Below are 15621 nucleotides of genomic sequence, written 5' to 3'. Positions count from 1 at the left end.
TTCAAAATTATCTTTTATAAGGTTAACCTACTTGTTCAGACAAACACAAGTCTTGGCCAATAATATTTATATGTACAGTAAGCCAGAGTCCCAAAGGGAGGAACCCCACACTCTTTGGACTCAATGGAACCCAAATTCTCTTTCTCAATGTCTGTCTCTCTTTTCTTTAAATAAAATTTTAGTCACCTGAGGCCTCACCTAAAATGTCAGACCCAGTTCGACGCCAGATTCAGAAAAAGGAATGCTCCTATAAAGACTGAGTGCTCATAAGACAAACCTGTGGAGCTTGGATAATCCCAGAGACGGACCTGTATCTCCAGAGCCAGCGAGAAAGCATTGACCACAGCGGTGCATACCTTCTGCCTGCTCATTGCTTGTTGCTCCTAAGGGGTCTCCTAGGGGCTCAAAGGGTCCATCGGGGGTCTCCACTTCTGACACCAGAACTGTTAAAAGAGAAACTGAGGTATATTTTAAAAGTTTTCTGAAGTTTATTTGAGCAATTCAAATCAGGAAGTGCAGATCACAAGTGGTCAGGAGCATTCCACTGACAGAAGCTAAAAGAAGACATTTATAGAGTCAGGACAGAAGCAAGGCAAGGAAGCTATTTGTTTGGCTGTATCTTAAGCATTTGCTTTATTTGGAAAAGGTTCATCCGATGTTTGTCATCGGTTGTGTTTATGGTCTGGTTTCTTAAACTAGATGCATTTACAGGCCTAGGTTTTGGGTGGGTTGCCAAGGCTGCTAAGCCATTAAAACCACTTCAGTCTAATGGCCTTCTTGTTAAATTAATTGAACAATGCATTGCTTACAGCTTCTTTATCAGACTCCTGCTTTGCAAATATTTTCTTTCAGTCTGTGACTTGTCTTTTCATACTCTTATGACAGAGCCAAAATGTTTTACTTTGATAAAATTTAGTTTCTTGATGAATCATGCTTTTAGTGATATATCTAAGTAACTTTGACCAACCCCAAGATCACTAAGATCTCCTCTTATGTTTTCTTAAAGAAGCTTTATAGTGTTAGGTTTTACATTTAGTTCTGTGTTTCATATTGAAGAATTTCTATGGGTAGGTCTTCAAGTCACTAATCTTAGTTTCTCATGGTCTCTGCCATGTTAAACTAGTGAGGGTAAAACCACAATAAAACATGAGGGTAAAATCACAAAAGTGTCAAAATGCAAGGAATCAAAAATTTTACCCATGCATCTGTGTTGAAGATGCTAAGATGTTTAAGGACACAGAATCTTGGAAATAGGAACTAACACAGAAGAAAAGTAACAGAAAATCCTAGACTTAGCCTGTTTAAAAGACCTAGCCAGCAAACAGATCAGAGAAAGAGGAGGGGGGGGGAGGGGGGGTTTCTAGGAGGGAGGGGAGATAAAGGGGAAGGAAGAGGACTAATGGATTATTGGATGTGCTCAATTATTTGAAAAAAACAGGGTTATGACTTCGACAAGTTTTTTATTCCAAAGAAAGTGTTTAAAAAAGAATATAAGAATAAGCAAGTAAAAAATATTACACAATAATTAACTCTAGGAAAAACAAGAAATTGTACAAGAAAGGATGTCTAATAATACTCTGCTGTTTGACAATGAAAAATATTTATTTACCTATAATAATATAAAAACTATCAGATAATTAACCAAAAATATACTATAACTCAACTGGGAGAATGGGTAAATTGAAAAAGGAGTGCAGGCCAGCTAAATCCTCAGCTAGCACTGGAGAACATTAAGAGATATTAAGATTCAAGAATCTGATCTGTAAGCATATTTCTTAGAAATACGGGGGTAAACCTGATTAACAGCTAGAAAGAGTTTGAAGTGGTTGCTTCTGCAGTTGGGGGCGGCAGGTAGGGGGTGTCCAGGAGCAGGATTAAGCCACGAGATTCAGAGTGGAGTAAAAACCAAATGAGGGTTTTATTTTTCACACTATGTGCATATATAAATTTGATTGTTTTCAAAATTTGATTTTTCAAGAGTTCAATCAAATCTTGACTTTTCAACTTCTTATCGATGAGTCTCATGAAAACAGCCTTTGGCTAAAGAAAATCAATGGGGGCAATTCAGCCACGCAGGGAGAGGGCACTTGAGCATTATCTGCCTTTTCCTTTTTCTCCAGGGAACAACTCTCTCTTACATTACATTTCCTTTCCCCTCTTAGCCCTCTTTGAGGCCATCTTTGCAATCTTCCCCATTCTAAAAGAGTCCCTAAAAGGCCACTCTGCTCTAAAATTGGAATAAATCTCTGTTTTCCAAGGGAAGTTACACCCCTGGAAGGATTAAGCGCAGGAGTGGAGGGAGTGGAAGTTCTGGATTATACTCAAAATGCAGCCACGGTTCATGCCCCCTGGCATCATCCAGCAAAGGGCGGTTCTGCCTCAGGCAAGCATGGATCCAGCAGGGCTGCAGGGTGATGGTGACATCCCCGTGGTCTCCCCGGCTGCTCTGTTCCCAGGCAGGGGTGGTGTCAGGGGACACAGCCCAGCTCCAACGATAGAGCAGCTGCTTTGACTAAGAATAGAATCCCGTGTTTGATTTGAACTAGCCATTTGAAACAAGAGCAAAACAGCTCTGAAAGTAGTACCATCTGTTTTCCTTTAAGGCTGGGTCATAAATAACAAGATGAAAATGTATTTCCTGTTGTGGATGTGTGCCCTGAGCTGCCTTCCACCATGCCATCGCTGACCACTTTTGCTGTAAAGGCACATGACATGAACAGGGTGGCTGTTGGCTGTAAGGTGTTTAGAACTGGTTGTTGCTTTGGTTTGGTTTTTATTCCCTACGTGTATGAACAGCTCCTTTATTTCACCTATCACTTGTTAAACAAGGAAATACAAATAAATTATTTTCTGCATATTTTTTAAGAGCAATTCACACACCAAACAGCCGAGTGATGGAACAGTGTAAAACCGTTGCTGAAAATTCCTGTGTGGTAGAATGGTACCTTTCAGGTCAAGGTCAAAGTGAATGAAGAAATAAGGAAGAAGAAAGGGAATTCACCCAGCATCTCACCAGGCATAGGCCTCCTAATCCCAGTAATATAAGGATGGAGAGAAGAGAGGAGGAGAAAGAGAGGATTCCACGAAAGCAATAATTCTTCCTTCTATGGAGATCACCAGACTGGCCTTGAGTCCTTAGCTAAGATTTCTGGCAATTACAAATTATGTTTATTACCCTTTCTCTTCTTAATTATCATTCAAACTGAAAAGACTCTGATTTTGTTTCTTTGGTAACTCAAAGGGGGAAAGGCCATGACTGCTGGTAGGCCATCCTATTTGTGTGCTCAGCTGATCAGCTGCCCAGATAGTCTGGGAGGCATTTTAAATGGTTTCTGCAAGTTTAAGATGGGCCAGCCATGAAGGAAGCTGTGCCTAACAGTGGATGCCTCCACGTGTTAAAATAGCTTTTTTTTAAAATGATTTTGAAGCAAAAGATAGACTCAGAACAACAGAAATATTATAAGGCATACCCATGAATGAACCAAGGTGTTGTTGCCCAGGAGGCCGGGCACAAATGCTGGGTATCTGCGATGAAATGGACACTTGACAGCAATGGAGTCCAAGCAACTAAGTCATCACACTGCCATCAGCTTAGAGATCAGAGCAGAAAGACAAGGCAGGGAATAACCTGGTCATCTCACACTTGGACCAACACAAAAAACTTTTGATGGGCTTTTCTTCTGCAGGCTGGGCCCATCCAGACCATTCTGGACCATGCTATCAGATTAATCTTCCTTAATAAAACTTGTAAAAACAAAACAAGCCCTGCGCTCATTCCCCATTTCTGTGAAATATATCCTTGTTACCCATTTGTCCCGAGTCTACCCTTTCAACCTGATCTCCCGCAGCTCACCACCTCATGCGTCTACACTAGCCATGCCCCTGGTCACATCTGCATCCACTGCCTGCCCATCCAGCCTCCCAGGCACAATCTCACTGCACATTTCCAAGTTTGCTCCACTATCCAGCCTATGAAAGCCCCAGGAAAGAGCAAAAACATGAAAAGGCTTGGGAAGCACTGCATTTCAAGTCTTACTTTTGGAAAATTATTATGTAATTGTTATACCTTAAACCAAGCTCTGCCTGAATGCAAAGTCCATGCTGTTCATCACTATTTTGTGGACCGCCTATACACATATAAGGTCATCATTTATGACACTGTGATCCTGCCATTGCTCTTCCAGTCCCCAGCCCGCCAAGCCTACTTCATATGGTCCCCACCTACCCAGTGAGCTTGACTCATGCCCACTCCTCCTGGGCACTGGCCCAGACACCTGCCTCTCCTCTCTGAGCCATGCTTAGCGCTCATGGACTGAGGCACACCATCAACTTCTTTACATGTTTCACATCTCTCCCACTGTGTGTTGCAACAAAGAGACAAAAATATATTTTAGGCTTCTCTTCCATGTCACACAATTCCCTAACAAAACAAATATTCATGAATTGATGAGCTCATTAGTTAATAGACTGTATTAGGTTTCAGCTTCCCTTGGGGTTTAAGATGCATGTTATCAATGACAGAATTTAGAAGAAACATTCTTCCTGACCATCCTAGACAAGATTAATATAATAATTGCAAATTATTATACTGATGGTTAATCTTCACCATGTAACAGTAATTTCTCTACATTGGATTTTTCTGCATGTTTTTTTCAAGAGTGTTATATTAAAACCCAGGTGCCCTTCATATCACCTTTGTCCAGTTTAGTTTCATTTCAGCATATAAACTAGGTCGTATATCATTGGTAAATGAAAAAGAACAAAGTTATAAGCAATGATTATTTTTTAAGTAAAAGAAAAATGAGGGTTAAGGAAGGGACTTCAAAGTTAATTTACCAAAATCCAGCCACATTCGTGACCTGTGCAAACCCCAATAAGGCATTAATTACAAAAGGATTAACACTTTTCTCCACTGTAACAATGGAGCCCTCTGTCAATGGAAGGCGATAACAATATTTGCAAGCATCCATTAGCTTGGAATTCAAAGATTACTAGAAAGGTCTTAGCAGTCTTCCTAAATGAAGTCAGGCAACCCCAATGAAGGGAAAGAGCTTTACTCATAATCTAAATGGACTTGAACACTTTTGAAAAATCCCAGCAACACCTTGCACAGGACTCTGTCCAAAGCTGACAGGGGCACTGTGAATGTGTTGGCAGTACTTATCCTGCCAGCATGTAACTAGCTACACTGCATCAACGACTGCTTCCAAGGATACTGTACAAGAAACTATTTCCTTGATCCTCAGCATTACATGCTCAGCCTTCCCATTTCCCTCTGCCCACTCGGAAAACCATCAAATTTCAGAGTGGATGCAATGACTCAGTGAGAGATTTATAAATAAACACTATTTTTACCTGAATGATTCAACATGTTGCAACAGTGTTGGAATAGAGAATACCATTAGCAAGGTAAATTTTAGTTATAAACATCTAGAGTTATTTTTTCTTCACCAAATTCTGATACCAACTCTACTGCTTATCTCTTGCAATAGAATTCTTGAACTTTTTATGGAATGATAAGACTTTTAAAATGTAATAAATATAAGGATACTCAGGCCAGGGGAAGAATAAAGGGATTTATGAATAGTATACACACTCTCCATGAAATTTTTCTCTCTCTTTCAAGTTTGTCTTCCTACCCAGGTCAAGTGAGTATTGCTGCTAAAGTCTTTAAGGGCATAAGGAAACCTTTCACGTGCTTATAACCTTGAAAGATGAAGGGAAGACTGTCTAAGAACTTCCCTTAGATGTTCACTTCTCCTCCATGAAAAGGATATTTGATTAACACAGAATTGACAGAAGTGCCAAATTCTGCTACATTTCTGCCACAACTTTAACTAGACACTTTTTCCTCACACCTGCCAAGGAAATGTGAAGTTGGAGCTCATAGGCAACAGAAAGGGACACGACACCATCATTACACAGGCTTGGAGTGGTGGACAGAATGATAAGCTGGTCCCGTGATCTTCATTTCTTTGCGTTACATCCATGGTTATGTTACATTAAATGGAGAAAGAGATTGTGTAGATGTAATGAAGGTTACTAATTGGTTGATCTTAAATTAATCAAGAGAGATTATGTGGGAGAAGCTCAGTTAATCATAAAAGACCTTTAAAAACAAAGCGGTTTCTCCAGCTGGTGGCCGAAGATGAAATAAGAGAGATTAGGAAACAGAGAGGAACTCAGTTGAGGGAGGTTCTCCACGGCTGAAACAGAAAGACCCACAAGGCAAGGACCTGAGTATATCCTCAGGGCACCGAGAGTGGGACCTGGCCAGCAGCTAGCAAGTAAACAAGGACTTAATTCCTGCAACCACAGGGGACTGAATTCTGCCCACCACCTGGACAAGCTTGGAAGCGTCCTTTCCAGAAACTCCAGCTCCGCCCAGCTGACCTCTTGATTTTAATTTTACGAGACTCTAAGCAGAGAACCCAGTCACATCTATACAGACCGTTGACTTACAGAACTATGAGATGACATGGGCCTTGTTTTAAGTTCTTAAATTTGTGGTCATTTTTTACAAATCAACAGAAAATGAATACACTTGGTATCAACTGAGAACTGGTCTCCAAACTTTATATAGTCATTGGTTCCTAAACATACCTTTGTTTTCTCCCCCTCAGCCTTTACACACATTAATTTGCCATCGTGCCAGGCCCATTTCCTGTTTAGCCAAGGCCTTTGAGACCAACTCTTAGCTCATCATCTGAAGGAAAAGAGCCTGACACAGCTTTCCCTCCAATATCAAGTCATCTTTACCTGGACAACTCAATTGGCATCCAATCATGTCCCACTCTGTGCCACTTTTTCCTATGTGGTCTATATTATTTTATTACTACTAATCATCTTACTAATTAGAGAGTAAGGCTCTTGAAAACAAGCATTTCTAAATTTTATGCCTCACTCTACCTAATACACCTTTTGCACATCATAGGCACACAATAAATATTTGTTCATTTGTTTTGTTCCAAAGTATCTCTCTTCAATCTTAATGAGATTAAATGACACCAAAAGTCCAGAGAAAACCTCATTAACCAAGCAACGGGAATCTTAGTAGTGACCTGCCCCACATTCCACTTGGCCTTTCACTACTGTGAACCCTAAACACACTTAAACTGTCAAAATTAAAAATGTAACTGCAAAAACAAGATAATCACAGAAAGTAATTTTTGCCAATTGATTTGTGTGACTTTCAATGACATTGTAAGCTCACAACTATTCCCTGAGCTGCCAATTTGCATAGGAAGAAATGCTTTCTCTGTGGACCACATTTACAAAGAATACACTATTCACATAAACGTGCAGGAGAAGAAAGACTAGCAGAAAATATAAAGAGTGTTGAACTGAATGTCGTTAACAATTAAGAATGATCAACATAACAGGTATGAAGAAGCAAAGGCCGGAAGTTCCCCATGGTGTGCAAACCATGTAGATTTGTTTTAATCCCTTGGAATACAAATAGGGCTTAAAATCCCAGCTAAGACATCTACTAAACTAAATGGACCTATTTTAAACTTTCAGGGAAAAGCAGCAAGAACATAATTTGGAAAAATAATGAAAGCCAATGTCATCACACTCCAACGCCCCTCATCTGATGTTACTATCCAATACATACCAACATGGTGTCCCATAACCATCTGAAAATTAAACTCAAACTTTTAAAAAATCACTAGTTTTTTGTGTTTCTCAAAGGAAAAAGTAAAATAAAAATCAATTTTATATGTATTTTATATGCTTTGTATTATATATATACAAGCATAGAAACTGGGGGCTGGCTGAGACTCTGACAGGCCATTTTGTTTATTCTTCTACATTAGGCAGGCCCATATGTAATCTTTCCTTGATAGAAAAATGTCTTATCATTTTTAAAGACTTGCAGGGAAAGAAATTTCTTAGCATCTCTCTAACGCACTAAAATAGTTACTAACTTTTCTTATTACCTAGCCTAAATCCTTCATGTTATGCTTAAGACTCATTTCTTCTTGTCCAACTGTTCAGTAGAGGTAAGGGGGGAAATTTATCCCCCTCTTTCACTTAAGAAATACTCATATACTGATAATAATTATGGAATCAGTTCTGCAATCTCATAATGAAATATTCTAAGGCTGTTGTGGTTCTCTGCTAAACACTCTGAGACTTTTCCTGGCTTCCTTTATTTAAAAACTTCAAAAATGGTTGCTAACTTCTGTTAAGGATTTAATTACCTGATACTGAAGTCTTTGGTACTTCCTGTGTGTTAAACCTTGGGCACCTGTCCAGAGTTGTATTTCAGGAATATAGGACAAAATAAATCATGCTAGGCTTTCCTCACGCTTACAGATAATTTTAGGAATATTATTTGGTTGTTATGACTATTGAAGGCAGCTATGAAATATGAAAATAAGTCACAGAAAAGTTTTCTATATAGAAAAAAAAGGCTGAAAGGAAATATATCACAATGTTAATAGCAGTTTTCCTTGGATGACAGTAGATTTATGTGTGTTCGTATGTGTTTTGTTTACACTTTTCTATATTTTCTAAACTTCTTGCTATACATTAATTTTTAATGAGAAAAAAGTAAATAGTACTTGTAATTGTGTGTGTGCATGTGTGCGTGTGTGTGTGTGTGTGTGTGTGTGTGTGTGTGTGTGTGTGTCACAAGGGGTAAGGAGGAGCTGCCTAATGGGATTAGGTGAGAGTGAGGTGGTAGGTGACCAGCAATCCCAGCGTTCACACTGAAGGTACCGCAGCACAGAAAACCTCTCAGCCTCAAGCAAACCTTATGGAAAACAGAGGAACCGAGAGAAACCAGGTGAGCGCACCGTAAACGCTGCCCAGGGACAGCAGAGAGTGGGAGTGATACAGAGCCATTATTTTTCCCACTAGCTGGAAGCCACTGGCCTCTCCTGAGGGGCTGCTCGGGATCCTTAAACTGGGGGGAGAGACCCAGTGACACCCCAAATACATGGACAGGTGAGAGCCCCTCTGGGTTCTAATCATGCTCTCCTTGGCATCTATAGAGCCACTTTGCTGATTCAGCTCAAGGTAGCAAAGCCATTTTAGAATGAATCAGAACAGAAGATTCCAGGCTTATTTGTTTACTTTGCTTTTTTTTTTTTCCTTCTTACTGAAGACTCAGGAACTCAGCAGCTCCAGGACCACACCTTCAAGACCCAATTGCAGACAAAGAAGTGGCTTCCGGTCAGTGCTGTCTCTAGCACCTTGCAACAGTTTCCACCCACGGAGGGAGCCCCAGGCCGGCAGGAACCCAGGGCTGGTTTTGAACGAGTCTCTGCTCCCGCCCGAACAGCCCTTCCCGCCCTCAGGAACCCAGTGGCCATCCCAGGGCCTTTGCTGTGGTGAAGGGCACTGGTCTCCAAAAGCGTGTATGGTGACAGTACATCCCTAAGAGACAGTAGAATAGCACTCAAGAAAGAGGATTTTCAAGTGAGGCACATGTAGCTCAGAGAAAACCCACAGGAAAATCTTACCTTCGAGGCTCCATTTACTCCCTGTAACAGTAGTAATAATCTTACTTTCTACCTCACAGGCAATTCACATAAAATGCCTAGAACAGGGCCCAGCATAGAGTAAGCATATGCATATGCACACACATTCCAGCAAGAACAGAACCTTAATTCCAGTCTTCTTTAAAATAAAATCAGTCTCAATTATTCATTAAACATTTACTAAACACTTACTGGGCACCAGACTGAGCTAAATAATCAGGATTCATGATGAGTCAGACATAGCGTCTGTCCTCAAGGGGCTGATAGTCCAGTAAAGGGAGCAGATTTAAGCAGATAGTTTCAGCACAACCCCAGTCTGTTCTCCAGGAACAAAGCACCTGGGCAGGGAGTGTTGGGAACAGTAACATTAGGGAAGCTTACACAGAGGACAGCAAACTAGAACTAAATCCTCAAACATAGTTTCTAATCTTAAAATTGTAAGTTTCACATTAAAAAACTCAAATACAAACACAAAGAAAATAAAACTATCTGTGACCCCAATGCCAAGAAATAAACACCTGTTAGTATTTTTGTATCCTGCCACCATATATAGAGAGAAACATATAAAATACCTATGTGTCCTTGGTGAGGATTCTATGATATATACTATTTTGTAATATGACTTTTTTCACTTAAAAATATATTATGAACAGTCTTTCATATCAAGGAATATAAAAATTAAGCACAACTTTCTAAGTGGCTGTGTAATATTCTACCACAAATGGATATGTAATTTTCTTTTTAATCTACACTTCTAATGGTTTCCAACTGGGTTAGGCTGGACACTCTTTCAGTGGGAACTAGAAGATTGATTAAAGATGAGTGGCTTGATGTGGCTGTGAGGCGACAATCCAGGCAGTGTGGGAGATGGGTCCCAGCAGAACGAACCTCAAGGGCACCGATATTCCAGTTGGAGTTAGAGAGCCCGAGTGAAGGCTGTGGTGGCAGATGGGGAGGCCCAGGCTGGGGATTCTTGAGCTTGAATTTATAGGACTTGGGGACTGAGAACTAGGGTGGGGGATTGCGGCAGCTTTGATGGGGGCTTTATCTCCTGGATGCTTGCTAGCCAAGAGAGAGAGAACCCAGGAGCTCTGTGTTTGTGGGGATATGGATATTATGAATTCCTTTCAAGACGTGTTGAGGTCAAAGGGCATGTGAAACACTGATGGGGGGACATGTCAGTCACCAAATCAGTAGCTCCATGCTGCATTCATGGTAGAGAAGCAGCTTTGGAAATCTCCAACATAATGTACATGGCAAAGTCTTGGGCGTGGAGAAGCTCATCAAAGGAAGGTGTGGAAGTGTGCAGAAGGACAGGGGTGCGAGGAAGACTTGGAGTGAGGAAGGGCCAGCCACTGAGCCTGAGATGTGAGCACAAGGAACAGTGTCCCAGGAAAGGAGCTCGGAAAAGGCGTATCTCTGCACCAGCATCATGCTGCTGGGGGACTTGGAAAGCCCGAGAGACTTGTTAGCTCTCCTGTGGACACACCTTCCCATGAGGTAATAAATGTTAGGACCCTACTGAAGGCCCACGGGGTGGTTCAGGCTTAGCTGTTAGGATCAAGCACTAACATATCCTAGAGGAGACCCTCTCGAACATACGTAAAAAATGGGGGAAGGACTTAAATAGTCACATAAGTTTGAGAACACAGAGGTAAGCATTTAAATGGAACTCTTTACCACAGAACTCTGCCGAGGCTTTGATGTGCTCATTTAAATTGTGGTTCTGCAAAAGAGAAATATGGTGGACAGCCTCTTCCAGGCTTCTGTAACCACAGAATTCTTTCCACATGAAACACATACTAACAACTCCAAGATCCGTCCAGTTCCAAAAAGACAGTGTGGAAAATGCTGACCTACAGAAATGCCAGGCAGGTGCCATACATAACCCCCAACTTGATTATTTACAATAACAAAACAAAGCAGCTAATTTACTTGGCAACAAAATAGGTCTAATAGCAAGGGGAGAAAAGCAATAAAGGCAAGGAGCCTCTTAGTGCCATATTTCATTAGTTCTGAGAGTCACATTTCTTTTTACTTTTTTACATCTCTAAAATCCAAAGTCAGGATGTGTCTCGGAACTGGTGTCTGACAGTCTCCATCTGTCCTGTGGCAATCACCACCGAGTTCTCATTGCCCAAGCATGTCCACACATCAGCGACTTGGGAAAACATCCCAGCAAATTGCACCCTTGCAAAGAGCTCACAATCAAATGTTTGTGGTGGTAAATGCTCAGCAGTATTCTTGACTAAAAGCAGGCTCCAGCCACTTAGTAGCAAAGCCAGGTAAAAAGCTCTGTACCAATGGCTTTTCGTTATCTTACAGATTCTTTAGGAAATCATGAGTGACCAGCATCTTCAAAGGCACTTATATACACAAACACGGGCATCAATCACACAAATTGAAAGTGATACAGAACTGGACTCTGGATATGACAAAAATGCCTTTTTTTCTGTAGGCTAAGAAGTGATAAATGATGAAGAAACTACATCTAAATGCAAAGAGCTCTTTAAATTAGTATAAGATAAATTCTAAGTGATAAGGAAGCATTGTATCATAGTTTAATGGGCAGTGATTTTTCCTTCTTAGTGGTATATAAAATAATGGAGCATTTAAAATCAATTGTGACTTAGAATTAATGAAATGGATAACTGGCTTTTAATAAATTATTTTAGCCAATTCTTTCCCTCTAAAAGATTTTGCATGTTAATTTTATATGGCTAAAATTCCTAAGGAAATTCAATTAACTACCTTTAGAATGAAATTTTGAGAACTACCGTTGTTTACCTTACTCTTTGAGGTTTTAAAATTGTCAAGTCTCCTCTTACTAGAAATCTCAAGCAAGCCAGCTCCTAAAGTGACATCTCTTTAACAGCTGTCCTGGAGAACTAAGCTTTGTACTAGCCCATTCTCTGGAGACAACCTAACCTCCTATTAGAAGGATTTGTTTTCCTCTCAATTCTCTTTTTATAGTTAGAGCCTGTGGTAAGGCCATTTGGCCTCAGCTGATCTCAGTTAAATGGTCTGTGTGAAGCAGGTTAGGGGTGACCCAGCCCTGTGCTTCCCCTTCACCTCCCCTAAGTCATTCAGCAGGTCCCTCCAGCATTAACATTGCACACTTGATGTCAACTTCTCAAAAAGACTATATACATTGTTGGCACTGCATTTTATACATAACAGGCATATTATACTTAAAATTAATCACTGTGTCTTACTGAGTAGATAAAGTTCCTTACAACTCTGATAGCATACTGTACCACCAAATACTGAAACATATCGCAAACAATATTTTTCCAAAGGTCACATAACATTTACCAGCATTTCTCTGAATTGTTTGACTATTGTGTTTCAAGATTATATTTGTTCTCATCTTGAAATTAACCAGAAGTGCTGAGCCTTAACAAGATAATCATTCCTAAATTGAGACGGGCAGTTACAAGGAAGTTAACTATTAATATGATCTACACTCACCAGCCTACAAGGCCTTGAGGTCAAGTTCATGTCCATGGCATTCAGCTGTGATGTCCCCACACCAGGCACAGTGCAATTACATAGTAAGTACTCAACACCTATTTACTGAATGAAGAAATGAATGACTCAGTAGCACTGAAAAAAGGAAATGAGAGCAAAATGAATTTGTAACTGTGAAGTATATGTGGACAGACAAGTACCGATGACTTAGCGAGAATAATCTTTCTTCAGAAGTTGCTTCTCTCTGGGACATAGTCCAGAAACATAGTAACAAAACATGCATTGTTATTGGCCTCAGATAGATAAGTGATTAATACTGAAGTCTGTGGGACTATTTGTAATATACATGCACACACATCTACTTAATCACTAATTATAAACTAGACAGCTTCGAATGTAATGAAAGGGAGATATTCATCTGTTCACTTGAATTTTTTTGAAGACATCTTAGCCCCTTGAGAGAAATTTCGGTGAAAACACTGAATGGAGAGATGGACCTCTAAACACCAGAATTAACACTTCCTATGAAAAAGAGTATAGCAGCTCCCCAGCTCCAGTGGAGAATGTTCTTTAGCACCAGAAAAGTCACTCTTGGGGAGGAAGAAGCTGAAGACCTTGAGGGTCTTCTCTGGCAAGGAGAGATGCATTTTCAAGTGCGGCACTGGGAAAGCAGTCAAGGAGCCTCTCGCCAGCCCCTGGCCCTTGGCGAGGCTGGGAGGCCGCTCTGAGCTGCCTGCCCCGCCATGAGCAGACGGAAGCAGTCAGAGCAAAGCTGTGCAGAGCCTGTGGTATGACAAACCTAACAGGAAAGGACTACGGCTGCCAAGACCTCCAGCAAGAAAGGAGGACACGGCAGGGGTGTGAGTCCCGGGACCATTCGCTGGTTTGGCATTCTGAGACAAAAAGCCACTGGCACTTTTATTCAGGGACTTGTTTATTCTCAGTTTTGTATGTCTTGGAAAAGGAAGAATGAGACAAACATTACTTAACATCGGAGATGACATTCAAATCCTTACTACCCTCCTGGCCAGTCTGATGAAATCCCAGAATTCTAATAAAAGTTACCTCTCTCACCGGAGTTCACGAAATTCATCTACCCATCTGGAAATTCTGTCAGAACAAGCTCTTTCTTGTATGTCAGGTATGGGCCATACTCAAAAAAATACATAGATGTGCAGAAAAACAAAGGATATAAATGGACGGGTGGTGAGCAGAGGAGAATGCTATTCTGATATTCTTCAAATGTGAAGAAACATTTGAGTCAGGAAATGCTGTATTTATCACACAAAAATGTGCTCCTTACGTTTATTCTCTTTTGATCCTCCACATGACACCCAAAATTAGCTACTGATGAGAATCACCCTACAGAGATTTTGTCAGGTTGGGTATTTAATTGGTAACTAAATACTATAGAATTGAGTGAAAATTGTGATCTGATTCTATTATGCAAATCATCTCTGTAGATCAGGGAGTTATATATTGAGTATATGCATAATCAGGATCCTCAAACCAGCAGCACAATTTTTAAAGTTATGAGGCTATTTGGTGGGGTGAGTAGAGGTAAAAATAAAGATTTATTTCATCCAACAACTCTGATAATTATTTGTCCTAAGGGGAACAATACAACTGCTATGCTTCATACTTCATAGGAGATTATTTCTCAGGAGTTTGGAATGTCTATCCTCACCAAGACTTTCCCATTCTTTTTTGGGAGGAAAGTTAGATAAGGGGAGATGCATGCAAGGGGTGATTACATTATTCTTCATATATGTGTCATATTCCACTCTTCCTCTCTTTTGGATATGTGGCCAAGGCAGGTTTTACCCATGTTGTGCTGAGGGCTGGAGAGTAAAGATCTAACTAATGGCCTCAGACCAGGGTTACCATCCCTTGTAAACTCATCTCTGGGTCTTCCCTCACAGGTCTGCTCAGAGGAGAAGAGACATAGGGTATGGGCAACTGAGGGCAGATGAGGACTGGAACAGAGCACACGCTGAACGGAAACTAGGCATACTTATCTGCTCGACCCACATCTCAATGGTAAAAGATGAGGTAACCTTCTAAACTCCTCCCTGAGGGAAATAAGATGCACACTAACCAATCTGAGATTGAGAAACAGAAAGACTTTGCAATTCTCTAAGGGCTTTTTAGACATACCATCAAATACCTGCCTCCACAGAGCTTCAGATAAATGTGTAATAGATGAATGGGCAATCATGAGGTCAATATTATTTCATCAAGTTGAAAACAGGAAAATCAAGAAACAAGTCAGAGAAGAAGTTGAGAATACCCAGAGCTTGACTAAATCCCAGTGTGGAGAGATTTTTTTCTCTACTCCCAAAGAATCATAACTATACCCAGTAATATAAACAATGTACTCTAATGATTAAAGCTCTTCTAGTAGGCAAATAAATTATATCAACAAAATAAACTCCATCTGAGTATTCCCACCATGAGAAAATTCCTAATCACTGATGAAATGAGTCACCAATAGCCATTCTGGGGGCAAAAAATAATAACAAAAGATAAATAGAAGTCCAAACTGGCAGTGATAGATAGATAATTGATAGATAGATAATGATAGATAGATGATAGATAGATAGATAGATAGATAGATAGATAGATAGATAATCATTATTATATGTTATATATAATAATGCCT

At 40.3% G+C, this 15621-nt stretch overlaps 1 long non-coding RNA gene across 1 annotated transcript in view; it reads right to left on the bottom strand.

The window, feature by feature from the left end:
• Window positions 1-15621, bottom strand: part of LOC130679927 (uncharacterized) — a 176576-nt gene that overhangs the window by 67990 nt on the left and 92965 nt on the right. Inside the window, exon 2 of the long non-coding RNA XR_008992922.1 lies at window positions 357-443. This is a non-coding gene — a long non-coding RNA (uncharacterized LOC130679927). The remainder of the gene's footprint in view (window positions 1-356; window positions 444-15621) is intronic.

This window comes from Manis pentadactyla, chromosome 12, assembly GCF_030020395.1.
Source record: "Manis pentadactyla isolate mManPen7 chromosome 12, mManPen7.hap1, whole genome shotgun sequence".
NCBI classification, from domain to species: Eukaryota; Metazoa; Chordata; class Mammalia; order Pholidota; family Manidae; genus Manis; species Manis pentadactyla.
The sequence above is the reverse complement of the archived record's forward strand: the minus strand, read 5'-3'. Positions and strand labels throughout refer to the sequence as shown.